Source organism: Pleurodeles waltl, chromosome 4_1 (assembly GCF_031143425.1).
Source record: "Pleurodeles waltl isolate 20211129_DDA chromosome 4_1, aPleWal1.hap1.20221129, whole genome shotgun sequence".
In the NCBI taxonomy this organism is placed as follows: domain Eukaryota; kingdom Metazoa; phylum Chordata; class Amphibia; order Caudata; family Salamandridae; genus Pleurodeles; species Pleurodeles waltl.
Genome location: NC_090442.1, coordinates 215,322,894 through 215,335,926, shown reverse-complemented (window position 1 = coordinate 215,335,926; position 13,033 = coordinate 215,322,894).

Genomic DNA, 13,033 nt, shown 5'->3' with positions numbered 1-13,033 from the left:
TTGTGTATCCTAAAGTGTATGTTTAGTGGGCCAGATTAACCAAAAAAGAGTGCAGCCATTCACACGTGTCCATGAATCATTCACACCTCTCCGTGAAATTACTTTTGGATTCATTCACAACATTTTTTTAAAGGAATGCTCCTGGAAAGCTGTGCCAGGAGCAGGTTTCTAGTCAAGAAGGCAAATCACTTTTTAGGTGTTAGTATTACTAACGCGGAATTGTACTTACAGTACAACTTTGCATTGGCAAATGCAAGTGCCCTTGTGCAACTGCACATGATATTTGTATTGTTTTCTATAAAGGGAGAAATCCCTGTGACAACCCCCTCACCAAGCCTGGAGGTGTTCGTTCATTTTCTCAATCTGGAAAACGGTTTACTCCAGACTGTCGAATGATTTTTAAGATAGACTAAAATCAGAAAGGAGTTTGTGAATGTCCGCAGATGTGTTTGTGAGTGTTCACAATCCCACTAGACTAGCACAAGCTTTGTGATGCTCCCTCCCCTGCTATATGGGGCCTTCATTTGTATATCTGTATTCAGTCGCGGTGTACAACTATGCCAGTGTAAATTAATCTAGACCTTCTATGCATCACATCTAGAAGGCATAAACTCCGACACAGCGAAAATACCTTTGTGAATCAGACCCCAGGTGTCTAAAATTGCCTCAATCATGTTTTGTGCATTACCTCCCGTCCCTCCTTCGCCTTCCTTATTGACCAATGAGGCCCCTTTGCATCACCTAGACCCCTCCCCTCTCTTTTAAAAGGTCCCCTGCCCCGTCCACTCCTGTTTTCTTTTGTCTAGTCACCGTTTAGACTTACCTTTCTCTCCTCCTTGGCATGGTTGAGGGGGGCGTTGTCTTTCTCCTCAGTGCTGGTCACGGTGCCTCTGGTGCTGATTTCCCTCGCTGGGCAACGGCGATCTGAGGTGTGCATGGCTGCCTCTGTTGTTGCCCGCAGCGTTGTCTGATGTGGTGGACCGGCTCTGCTGTGGCTGGGGCTGTGTTTCCGGGTCGAAGTATCACGGAGCAGGACGGGCGCCTGGCAGCATGATTTCTCCATTCCTGTTCGGTAAGGCGGGCATTTGGGCCCGAGTTTTATTTTTTTTAATGGTTTTGCCTGATTGGGGGGGGGCTATTACGGTTTCTTTTCTGATTGGTGGTCTGAGGCTGCGTTGTTTTAGCCCTTTTTAAGCTCAGAAAGGTGGAGTTGGGCATTTCTTATGTTCCATCATGTCGGGGCAGAAGGGTGCGCAACGAAGGAGGGTTATTTCTTCCTCTTCCTCTTCTGAGGAGGGGTGGTTCCCTGTGCCATTGCAGTCTTCTAGAGTGGTCAGGAGTGATGTGGCAGGTGCTGCTTCTCTTATGTCTCGAGAGGAGGTTCAAGATATGATTGAGGTGGCAGTTTCAAGAGCTCTCCAGGCTGGGGCTGTGCGGTCAAATCGTTCCTCTGCTGCTCCCACTTCCATGGAGGCTGCTGGCTCTTCTTCATCAGAGGAGGATGGTCCTTCTACCTCTTCTGGGGGAAAATATGTGTCTCGTGAAGAGATGTGTATCGTTCTAGCTCACATATCGAACAATCTGGGTTTTCTTGCTTTTCAGCCCGCAGGGGAGGATTCTACCTTATTTCCTAAATATGTAAGTCCTTCTCGGTTTGCTATGCCTTTCCAGGGGCTGGTAAAGGACATGGTTTTCCGGGAATGGAAGAAGGTTGACAAAGCCCAGGTTCCACTTTTTCTCCAGACGTTGTATTTGCTGGAAAGAGAGGATGCTCTGCCTCCTTCTGTGCATTTAGATTCCATGCTGGCCACTTTGATAGGTAAAACGGCTGCCAATCCTGAAGACTGTACTCTCTCTCATGCCACCGACCGGAAGGTGGACTCTGGTATGAAGACGGCTTTTTCTGCTGGAAATTTGACTCTTAGGGCTGGTATTTTCTCAGCTTATTCTGCGCAGTCCTTGGTTCAGGATTTTGACAAACTTGCTGTGGCTGTGCAGGAGGGGTCGGAATGTTCTGAATTACTGTCGGTTATGGAACAACAGGCCCGTTTATTGGCAGATATTTCTTCTGATATTATCCGCTCCTCGGCTATGGTTTCTGGGGCAGTGATTGGAGCCTGCAGGTCTCTTTGGTTGCAGCAATGGAAGGCTGATCCTGGGAGAAGGCGGCTCTCCTGAGACTTCCTTTTGAGGGTCAGGCTCTGTTTGGTGATCAGTTGCCTGCCATGATTTTTAAAGCCTTTAAGGACCGCATTCCAGGTCCTCGCCCAAGTTTGTTCCTCAGTCCTTTTCTTCCAGGAAGCGTAGGTTTCAGCCTAGGTTTTCTCCCAAGAGGTCAGTTCCCTCGGCGAAGGGTGGCCCCAAGAGGGGCTCCTGACAATCAAGGTTTTGGAGAGTGGCCAGTGGAAGGAAGACTGCAGCATTTTCTTTCCTAATGGAGAAAGGATGTCACCGATCAGTGGATCCTGGACATTGTAGAGAATGGATACTCCATAGAGTTCGATCTTGTTCCTCCAGACACTGGGGTTCGTCCGATTCCTTTGCCTGTGAAAGAAGGCAGACGAGGGGCTTTGGTGGAAAGAGTCCAAAATTTGCCGTTCGAAGGAGCCATTTGCAGGATGCCTGTGGAGGAATTGGGAAAGGGGGCTTATTCTGTTCTGTTCCTTGTTCTAAAACTGACTGGGGGTTTTCAATCTGTCTTGAATCTCAAATGGGTGAATTCTTGGATCAAGACTGTGCACTTCCGGATGTTGACCATTCAGGATATTCTTCCTCTGATTACTCCAGGGGATTTTTTTGGGGTCTCTGGATCTTCAGGATGCTTACCTCCACCTGCCTGTTGCAGTTTTCTCTCAAAGGTTTCTGCACTTTGCAATAGGCCCGGACCATTTTCAGTTCTGTTTTCTTCCCTTTGGCCTGAAGTCCGCTCCCAGGGTGTTCACAAAAGTGCTGGCTCCTCTCGTGGCCCTTCTGCATGCGGAAGGGGTGTTTGTGCATCCTTACCTGGACGATCTGTTGATCCAGGCTCTGGATGCCGATCTCATGAGGCTTCATGTGGAAAGGGTCTTTGGGGTCCGACAGGGTCAGTTTCTTAATCAATTTGGAGAAATCATATTTGGTGCCTTCCAGGACCTGGTGTTTATCAGGGCTTGATTTCTGACTCTGAGGGGGTTGGTGACTGTTTCAGAGAGGAGGTGGAAGGGTCTTCAGGATCAGAGGAACGCTGTGCTGTCTTAGGTGGCTCCCAGGGCGATTCAGTGGTTGCGGCTCCAGGGTCACTTGGCATCAGTGATATTCTTGGTTCCTAGGGCCAGGTTTCATCTTCTTTGTCTGCTCAATTGGTTGCTTTCCCAGTGGTCTTTGGATCGTTGCAATCTTCTGGCCCGCGTTACTGTGTCAGATTACATTCGCCGGGAGTTGGGTTGGGGTTGGTCCAAATTAGGGTTCTTTTGTCTCCTCCTGTGCCTGTGGTGCTGACGACCGATGACAGTCTCTCGGGGTGGGGGACATGGCTGGGGTCGGAGCAGGTTCAGGGGCTTTGGTCTCTGAGAGAATTGGAGAGGTCCTCGAATTGGAGGGAGTTGACTGCGGTCCAGCTAGCTCTGGTGCATTTTCAACTGATCTTGCGGGGAAGGCCATGTTAGTCCAGACTGACAACTTGATGGCCAAGTCTTATATCAACAGGAAGTGGGGGACCAGGTCCCGCTCACTGAATCAGGTTGCTCTGGCCATTTTTTTTAATGGGCTCAGCGTTCAGTTCTGTCTCTTCGGGCCACATACATTCAAGGGGCGGATAATGTTTCTGGCAGATCAATTGTGCAGGGTCATTCCTTCCTCCCGGGATTTCTCCCTTTGGGTTTCTCTGTTCCGTTGTCTGGTGGTCATGGTGGGGTTGTGGACTTGTTTGCATCCCTGGAAAATGTGAAGGTGGGGAATTTCTGCTCCCAGTTTCGGTGTGCTCAGGCATGGGCTCTAGATGGTCTGACTTGTCAATGGCCACTGGGTCTCCTTTTTGCGTTTTCCCCTTTTCAGTTGATCCGATCCCTTTTTGTCCAGATCCGACAGGTGCGGGCTCGGGTGATTTTGATCGCTTCCCGTTGGCCTCGTGCAAATTGGTTTCCTCTGCTTCAGCGGTTGGCCTCCGGGACGGAGTGGGTTCTTCCTCTCCATCCCTCTCCTCTGGTGTTTCCTTGTCTCTCCCGGGGATACTTACAGAGGCTGCACTTGATGGCTTGGAGGTTGAACTACGGGGTTTGACTGGACTTTGGGTTCCTGGTCCTTTGGCTGTGACTTTGCAGGCTGCTAGGCGTAAATCCACGTTACATTTCTATGGACGTCAGTGGAAGTTTTTTTCCTCGTGGTGTTTGCGGCAGCATATTAACCCTATGGTGGATTCTCTTTTTCTGATCATGCAGTTTTTGCAGGATGGGGCGCGTATGGGTCGCTAGCTACGTTGCGAATACAGTGGGCAGCAATTCAAGCTTTTCGTGGTCCTTGGCAAAATTTGGAGGATGAAGGTCATTTGATGCCCAAATTTTTTCAGGGTCTTGTGAATTTATTTCTGAGACATGTGCAGTCTTTTCCTGGCTGAAATCTCCAGTTGGTGTTGGATGTGTTGCTGGACCCCCCTTTTGGACCATTGGGGGACATTGTTTTAAAACATTTGACTTTGAAGACTTGTTTTTTGGTGGCTATTACTTCGGCCTGGCGTTTGGGGGAATTGGGTGCGTTATCCTGCTCTTTTCCTTTTTGCAAAATGTTTCCTGATCGGGTTGTGCTGGTTCCCGTTCCCTCTTTTGTGCCTAAGGTTAATTCGGCTTTTCATGGTCGCCAGGAGGTGATTCTCTCTGCGTTTTTACCTGGCCCTTCCTCGGAGGAGGAGGTCAGATTACATGCTTTGAATGAGCAACAGGCCTTGTTGTGTTATTTGAAGGTGATTGCTGCGTTTCGTAAAAGGGATCCTTTGTTTGTTCATTTTGGTGCTGCACGGAGAGGGGAGAAGCCTTTTACTGCTTCCCTGAGTCGCTGAATCCGGTCGATGGTGCTATTGGCCTAGATTTAAAAGGGGTTGTGCCTCCTTCTGGGATTCAGGGTGGTTCCACTCTGGGTATGGCTGCTACTATAGCTGAGTTGCAGGGTGCTTCGGTGGTGGTGATTTGTAGAGCCACTACTTGGGTGTCTCCGTCCAATTTTGTGTGACACCGTATTGCTGAATTGGGGTGTTTGGAGGCTGTTTTGCAGCACAGGGTTTTGTCCTCTATGAAGGAATAGGGGTCTTTCTGTGTCTGGACTGGTTGTAATTAAATGTGTTTATGTGGGCATTGCAACTCAGTTGTCTGTCTCCTGTTTTTCTTGCTATGTCTCATTGGTCAATAAGGAAGGCGAGGGAGGGACGGGAGGTAATGTGTCCATTACTTATTGTTAATGGCATTACTCCCTTACCTTCCTTACAGTTCCCTCCCGGTACAGGTCAACTGAGTTGCCTTTGGCTTGTTTCTGTACAGGAGTGGGCGGGCGGGGAGACCTATTTAAAAGGGGGCGGGTGGTCTAGGTGAGGCAAAGGGGCCTCATTGGTCAATAAGGAAGGCGAGGGAGTAGGACTAGGAGTAATGCCATTAACAATAAGTAATGAACGCATTAATGTTTTGCAGTGATGACAGCACCCCCAGATCACGTTACTGGAGTTCAGATGGCGACCATACCATAAAGATGTTGTGGTTTTGTAGTATTAACTGTATTAACCTATGACAGGTCAATTTTAATTAAACCTAGTCCAAAGACGAGTGTTAAGCAAACCACTGCTCCCTGTTATTCATCAGATAGAACTGTGTTTGCTTCTGTCTATCTCCAAAGTGAAGGGGTGTTGCTGCTTGAACTTTAGTTGCATTCCATGTCCTTATCCAGGAAAGGGTTGGTGAAGAATGTTCTAACACAGATATATTTAAAAAAAACGTTCTGGGTTTCTTTCTAAAGGTTTACACATCTTAGAAATGAGACACAATGTGCCCCTTAATGTAAACTATTATTAGCTATCTTTTTGTTTTTAAATCTGTCAATTTTTTTCAGTTTAAACGTCATAATTGTGAATCCACAAATTGGCCTAAGCTTTTAATTTTGAAACTTGTAGAATATTTTTATTGTTGTGTTACTCCGTTATGTCACTCTGTTATATTAGGATACTTGAGCGGCCACTTTCACTCAGTTTGAGATATTTTGGTGTTGGAATATTAAATTGTTTTAAAATTAAATCGCTCAGCATGATTAGTCAGACAAATGGCTGCCGGTCGCCTTATTGCAGATAAATGATAATTAGCAGGGGTAAGGCACAGGTGCCTGTAGTGGCCTAAATGTGATTCAGTAGTGTGTGTGGGAATGGATGGTTTTATGGGGGATTTTTATAAACTTTATAAAAATTAGAAAGATATCCTCACCCCACACTTATTTGAAGTCTATGCTGAATCTCTACAGTCGGGCACCTTCCCTCCTACTTTAAGGGAGGCGGTGATTGTTTTGCTTTTGAAACTTGGCAAACCTCCACACTTAAGCTTATCCCACAGGACACTGTCGTCGTTAACTCACGACAACAAGGTACTGGCTAAGGTTATCCCTACACAGCTGGCTTTTCTGATGGACAAAATGAGATCCCCCATGTAATCGGCGTTTGATCAGCATCGCTCAACAGCGATAAATCTTTGTACGATGCTTGCTGTGGTCAACCAAGTATCCCCGACTTTGCCGGCTGAGGCGGTGCTGGTAGACTCCGAAAAGGCGTTCGATTCTATTGAATGGTCCTTTCTTCATGCTACCCTGTTCAAGCTGGGAATCCCCAAAGGTTTCAGAGGCTTGATTGCTCTGCCTTACACAGCCCCCCTCGCTCGCATCCCGGTGAATGGCACGCTGTCGGAGGCCTTCGCCTTACTTTTGGCACACAGCAGGTGTGCCTGCTGTCTCCTTTGCTGTTTTTTTTTATAGCTACGGACACTTTCGTGCGCTGTTCTCAGGAGTGCCATCTTGCTCGGGAATTGAGGTTTCACCGAGGCCTGCTGCTGACCTCCCTATATGCAGATGACATCCTGTTATTCATCCGTGACCCTACTATAAATCTCCATCCTCTCCTCAAGGGGATTATATGCTTCGGAGCCTACTCAGGGTTATCTCTTAACTGGAGCAGATCAGATTATTTCCAATAACTGATGCTCCTTTGAATACCCACTTTGTTGGTGTGAGGACCCACCAAAGTACCTTGGCATTTATCTTCACAGAGACAGTGCTGAAGTGGTCCGGTTGAATTATGGCCCCCCCATTCATAAATTTACATACAGATAGACCGGTGGATTACGCCCCCTTTTGTCCATGACTGGCAGAATTGCTACAATCAAAATGTTGGTTCTGCTGCCTCTTTATACCTGTTTCTTAACATCCCCATTGCACTCTACAATAGATTTGTCGATACTCTGAGAAGTCTGCTCATTAAACTTGTCTGGGCTGGGCTGCGTCCTCGTGTTCGATGGGATACTTTAACTCTTCCTTATGAGAGAGGTGGCTTTGCAGTGTCCAACCTACAGCTTTACTATCTAGTAGCCCAGGTGCACTTTTCTTATTTCTCATATCACCCAGACACGCGACTGCCCTTTCTCAAGCATGAACACTCGCAAGCTTTCTCCTATCCCCTCTCCTCACTGCTTCCACGGGGCCTCCCCAGAAATCCGGCTGAGATTCACACACTTACTACTTGTTGGGTGTGGTCCAGATTACTCTGGTATCTAGGATGTACCACTTTGTGTTTCCTGCACCTCTCCTTGTCAAGTAACCCCTGGATCCCACTCATCCTAGACCGGGCCACACAGCGTACTTTACATGCACATCACCTTCAAAACCTAGGAAACCTCTACAGCAATGGCACCCTTAAATATATCTCCACTTTACTTAAGAGGCGCGACTGTCATGCTTGATTAGATTCATCCTCTACCGTCCACAGAGCACATTGTGTGCAATTTTGCCTACATATCCGGTGGAGCCAGCTGAATTCTCCTCTCTCCTTAGATCTTGTGGCCACCCAATGGTATGCATCTGATTTCCAAGCTTTACAATACTTCTCTTAACTTGCGACCTGTTGGACTGGGAAAGTCCAGAGCTGCTTGGGAGCCAGACTGGGGTAGCACTTTGACTGACAAACAGAGGCAATACTGCCGTGCCCAAACTAAACTTGCCTCCAGCAATCATCAACATAAACTGTTGCATTACAATTTCTAACACAGTTCATATGTTGCACCACAACTGTTGTCCAGACTAGACCCCTCCCATGCCCACCCATGCCCACCCATGCCCAATGTGCTCTGCTGAACATGCTGATTTTGCACATCGGGCCTGGAATTGCTCTCCGATCCGTACATACTGGGAATCCATCCATACTACCGTCTCACAAATGATAAGGCATCCGCCTACCCCAACGCTGTTACTAGCACTACTGGTATTTGTAAAACCTCTGCGTCAACACACCTGACGTTTTGTTGCCCTGGCCCTTCTTGCAATGCTCGAGGTCACACTTTATTGGGGGAGCAGTACTCTCCCTACTGTGCCAGCCTGGCTTGAGGACATGTCCTTTTGTGATACTACTAGCGACATTTATGCAACGCTGCAGCCGCCATCTTCACGGCCTAAAGATGACAGCCGCTTGGAAACTATCTCCTAACACGCACTGCCACTTGCACGCGATCCTCCACGCGTGCTCCTGTGCACGCAGTTCTCATGTAGCGCCGGATGATTGACCCCTTTCATATCTCTCCACTTTCTCTCACTTCTTTTGCTGGCTCCGTTTCAAATACAATGCTGCAATATTGAACCTTCTTCCCTGTATTTCTTCCATTGCCCCTTTTTTGTGTTTTACTAGATGTTATTATTACTACTGACTTCTCTTTTGGACTGATGCTAACTATTATTGCTGGTATGACCCAACCTGCAGCCTCTGTACCATTTGTAATGTTAATCTTGCTGTGGTGTTTGGTATTAAACTCAAAAATAAAAGTTAAAAAACAGCAGTGTGTGTGAGAAGGGACAGGAGGATAGCCTCTTTTAGGAATGGACAGGTTTTGCTCAGCCCTTCATCCAAGGGCAGCTGCCAGGCCACTGGTCTACAGCACGACCTTGACACCAAAAGATACCAATTCTTGCCTGCTAGAAGGCGTGCAGGGGCCTTGCTTAGTGAGGAACGCCCTCTGCGGGACTGCTCAGTGAAGGCCTTGTTATTTTGCCACATGATTAGGAGATGTTGAAGAGCAAAAAAGTAGCTTGGTTTACATGTGCCTCTCTCTGACGAGCTGGGGCATCAGACTACCACGTCAGGCCTGCTCTTAATGATTCGCCCTGTTATCAAGAGCATGTCTGAGTGATCCTCGGTATAATGAGAGGCGGGGCTCAGGATATGTTGTTTACTAGGACACAAGCCTGAGTGGGGCTGGGGATCATGAAGAGCAGCCCTCTGGTTAAGTTTGTACATTATCCGAGCGTGCCTCCGAGTGAGCATGCGCATTACAGGAAGCCGAGCTCTGAGCAAGGTTTGGGGTTCTCAAGGACGGAGATCTGAAATGATCTTGGTACCATGAGTAACAGAGCTCTGATTGACGCATTGTTAAGAATAGCTTTTAGTACATTTGGATTATTACAGTGCTTTAAATGGGCCGGTACTGTCCGGTACTGAGTTCCGGCACTTTTTTATTTTGAGAGGGAGAGTACCGGCACATCTCAAGGAAAACGTAATACTTTTAATTGGAGAGTACCGGCACTTCTCAGAAACAAGCAGGTACTCTGGCACAGAGTACCTGCACTTTATTTTTTCCATTTCAAGCACTGGATTATTATGAACTGAATTTCTGTCTTAACAAGAGCACATGTCTCTCTGCACCACCAAGAGAACATCTCTGTCCTACCCAAAGTAATATTAAGAATGTAGCTTTGTGTAAATTGAGGTTATTAAAAGTAGGCCTGAGTAAGGGTCTCAGTTACTTAGAGGAGAGCTCCAAGTGAGTAATCAGCTGTGTTCTTGGGAGCAGCCCTCTTATTTACAATGGGTACTGTAATAGAAAAGTTCTCCTGACACTGAGGGCCAGATTACAACTTTGGCGAGGGTGTTAATCCGTCTCAAATGTGACGGATATACCACCCTCGTATTACGAGTCCTTTAAATCCTATGGAACTCGTAATACAGTGGGTGGTATATCCGTCACATTTGGGACGGATTAACACCCTCCGCCAAAGTTGTAATCAGGCCATGAGTGTTATCAAGAACAGGGTTATGTGTTTATGCAAATCAGAGCTTTCTCTGAGGTACTCTCGGTGGTATTCAGGACAGAGCATGGAGTATGTTGGTACTATCAGGAGCAGAACTCCGAGAGCATATTATTTCTAATTAACAGCCCAGCTCTCAAGGCGTCTAAAGAATAATAAAAAAAAAAAAGGAACATGCGAGTCCCATTAATTTGGATACTATCAATCACAGCCTCCTTGGGAGACTCTAATGTGTTCAACATATCGTGTGTTACAAAGAATATATCACTGAGCGGGTCTGGACCATCAAGAGGTAAACATGATTATTTTGTCAGCAATATCCGGGTTTGGGTTGTAAAGAGATGAGCACTGGGTGAGCTCGGGGTGCCACGAGCCTCGGTGCTATTACACTACATAGAGCTAAGGCCTTCTCTCCATCATCACCACTAGATCTTTGAGGAATACTTACATAGTTCTGTGAATGAGTCTGTGACTAATACTGGATAATATCTAGACTAAAGCAATCCTATATGAAACAAATGCTAGGATGTTTGGGGCAAGGTTTCTGGGCTGCGAAGAAAGTGCTTCACATAGAATTCCGGTGTGGCTCTGTTTTGATCAGGATGGAATGACAGTAGACATGCTGAGCACCATGGCCATGGGGTCCCAAACCTTGGAAGTGCAGAAGGGTGAGGTGAACTGGTAAATATGTTCCTAGGGAACTGATTGAACTATCCCACTCTAAAAAAGTTCAAAGTTTGAACCCCCTTTACCTTGTTACCCAGAAATCCAAGATGGCACCTGGCAATGTGTGGTGCCATTGAGATTTGTGGCAGAGCTGAGCAGGAACCATGAGACACCTTGTGTGGAGCAAGGACGTGGGTCAAGTCATGGGAGTTACTATCCGAATCCTGCATATTTGAACTTTGAACTGTCTACGGTAGCCCTCTGGTGTGGCAACAGTAGTAGCTAGGAAAGATATATAATAAATAGAAAGTAGGGCTAGCTAAAAGGTAGAAAAGCCAGGTTCTGTCCTCTGCTACATGACCTCAAACACAGGAGAAGCAGCAAACAAAAAACAGACTGGAATACTTCCTGGTGTGGTTGTCCATTACTGGAGACTAGAAACAAAGGACTTGGTCTGACATAGCTGTCATCACGTCTCCCAAGAATATTAAATGGAAGACCAAAGGTAAAATATTTTTCTGAGTTCATTACATTTTCATTACAGAACAAGCAGAAGGTTTAGAAGGAGACAGATGCTTCTCAGACAGCCAAAGTCACACCTGATAAAGGATGCATTGGAAGATCTGCATGCACACAGGGAAATGAATCCAGGGTTGTGAAGCCAGGGACTCAGTCACCTTCTGGCCATCCTTTCCTGGAGACTGCCACAGGGCATGAAGATATTCTTAAGCCACATGAGTTCTTTGAAGCATGCTCAATCTCCTACCTGATCATTAGAACATAAAAGTGAGCAGCTCATGAATGCTGTGATTGAGTTTTCTTGGCACCCCATTCATGCCTGTGGGAGGTGAGGATAAACCTGCTATATGTGCATTCCTGGCTCCTAGGTTCCTAGAGTACACCCCCTTAATACCCATTCTGGTAAAGAAAGCTCTTGGGGGGCCCAGTAGAGGGCCAGATGGAGGGTAATTACTGTTGTCCCCTATTACTGGTTACCCAGGGAATGTTAAATAAAAATAATGTCCCATGCCACAGGTTGGAAAACGCATCTCTCAGTGGAGCCAATGGCCTTCAAAGAGCCATCCAGTGATGAAGGTGAGCGCGCGAAGGCAGCACGCTGCCGTGAAGGTGGAATCCTTGCTTCTGTTCTTGGCCTGACTGTGTGCATCCCATGAGGAGACATTACATTGGTTTTTCCAACCCCACGTGGCTAGTGGCTTCTATCCTCCTGGAATGAATGTGAATCTTTGAGGACTCCACTATTACAACAATCAACATGCACCTAGACTTCTACACGGTGGTTGGTCGTATAGGGTCATTCCATGTTCTTGCAGGTACGGAATGGAGTTATTGTTCCAATGAACACTCCACCCATTCCTTTAACTCGTTCTTCTCTACCTGAGACCTTTGCTGCCAGGGGTGAAAAGCCGGAAGTAGTAGTTTAAAATTGTTGCAGGACTTTTGAGCTTTTTAAGAAATTGTTTGCTTAAATAAATGTAATTGTTTGTTCTTTTCAAAGCAAACGGTCATATTTGTTGGTGGAAAGAAATACCTGCATTTTTAAAAGTACAATAGCTGATAATAATCTCAAAGTAAAGAATCTTGAAGAAAACATAAAGATGGTGGAAGAAATGCTTTAATAGGTCTTACCCTTTGATAGTCACTAGGGGCCACCATGGAGTCCATTGTTTTTGTCCTCTATGCTGCGCCAGGCAGAGACCAGCCGAATGCAAATTAGCCTTGGTCTTACTAAAACAGGAAACGTCCATCCCTAACTGCCAAACCAAGTACTATGTAACCGGGAACACAAGCAATCCTAGGCCCATTTAGACCGCCTTAGTGAGGTAGAGTGCGTAATTTAAAGAGCAAGGCACCCACATCGGAGCATCCCCATCACACTTAAAGCATCTGTTGAAAAGGTCCTCTGCATGGCTCAGGAAAGTGGGCATCCAGTCCTACGTCCTACGTTCTAGATAGCAGAGCTTTTAATTTGTTTATCACGATCGGGTAAGTTTATGATTTTTTTACCTTAACCCTCAGTACAACCATGCATGTAAGTCAAGCGCCTACTGTGACATGGAAT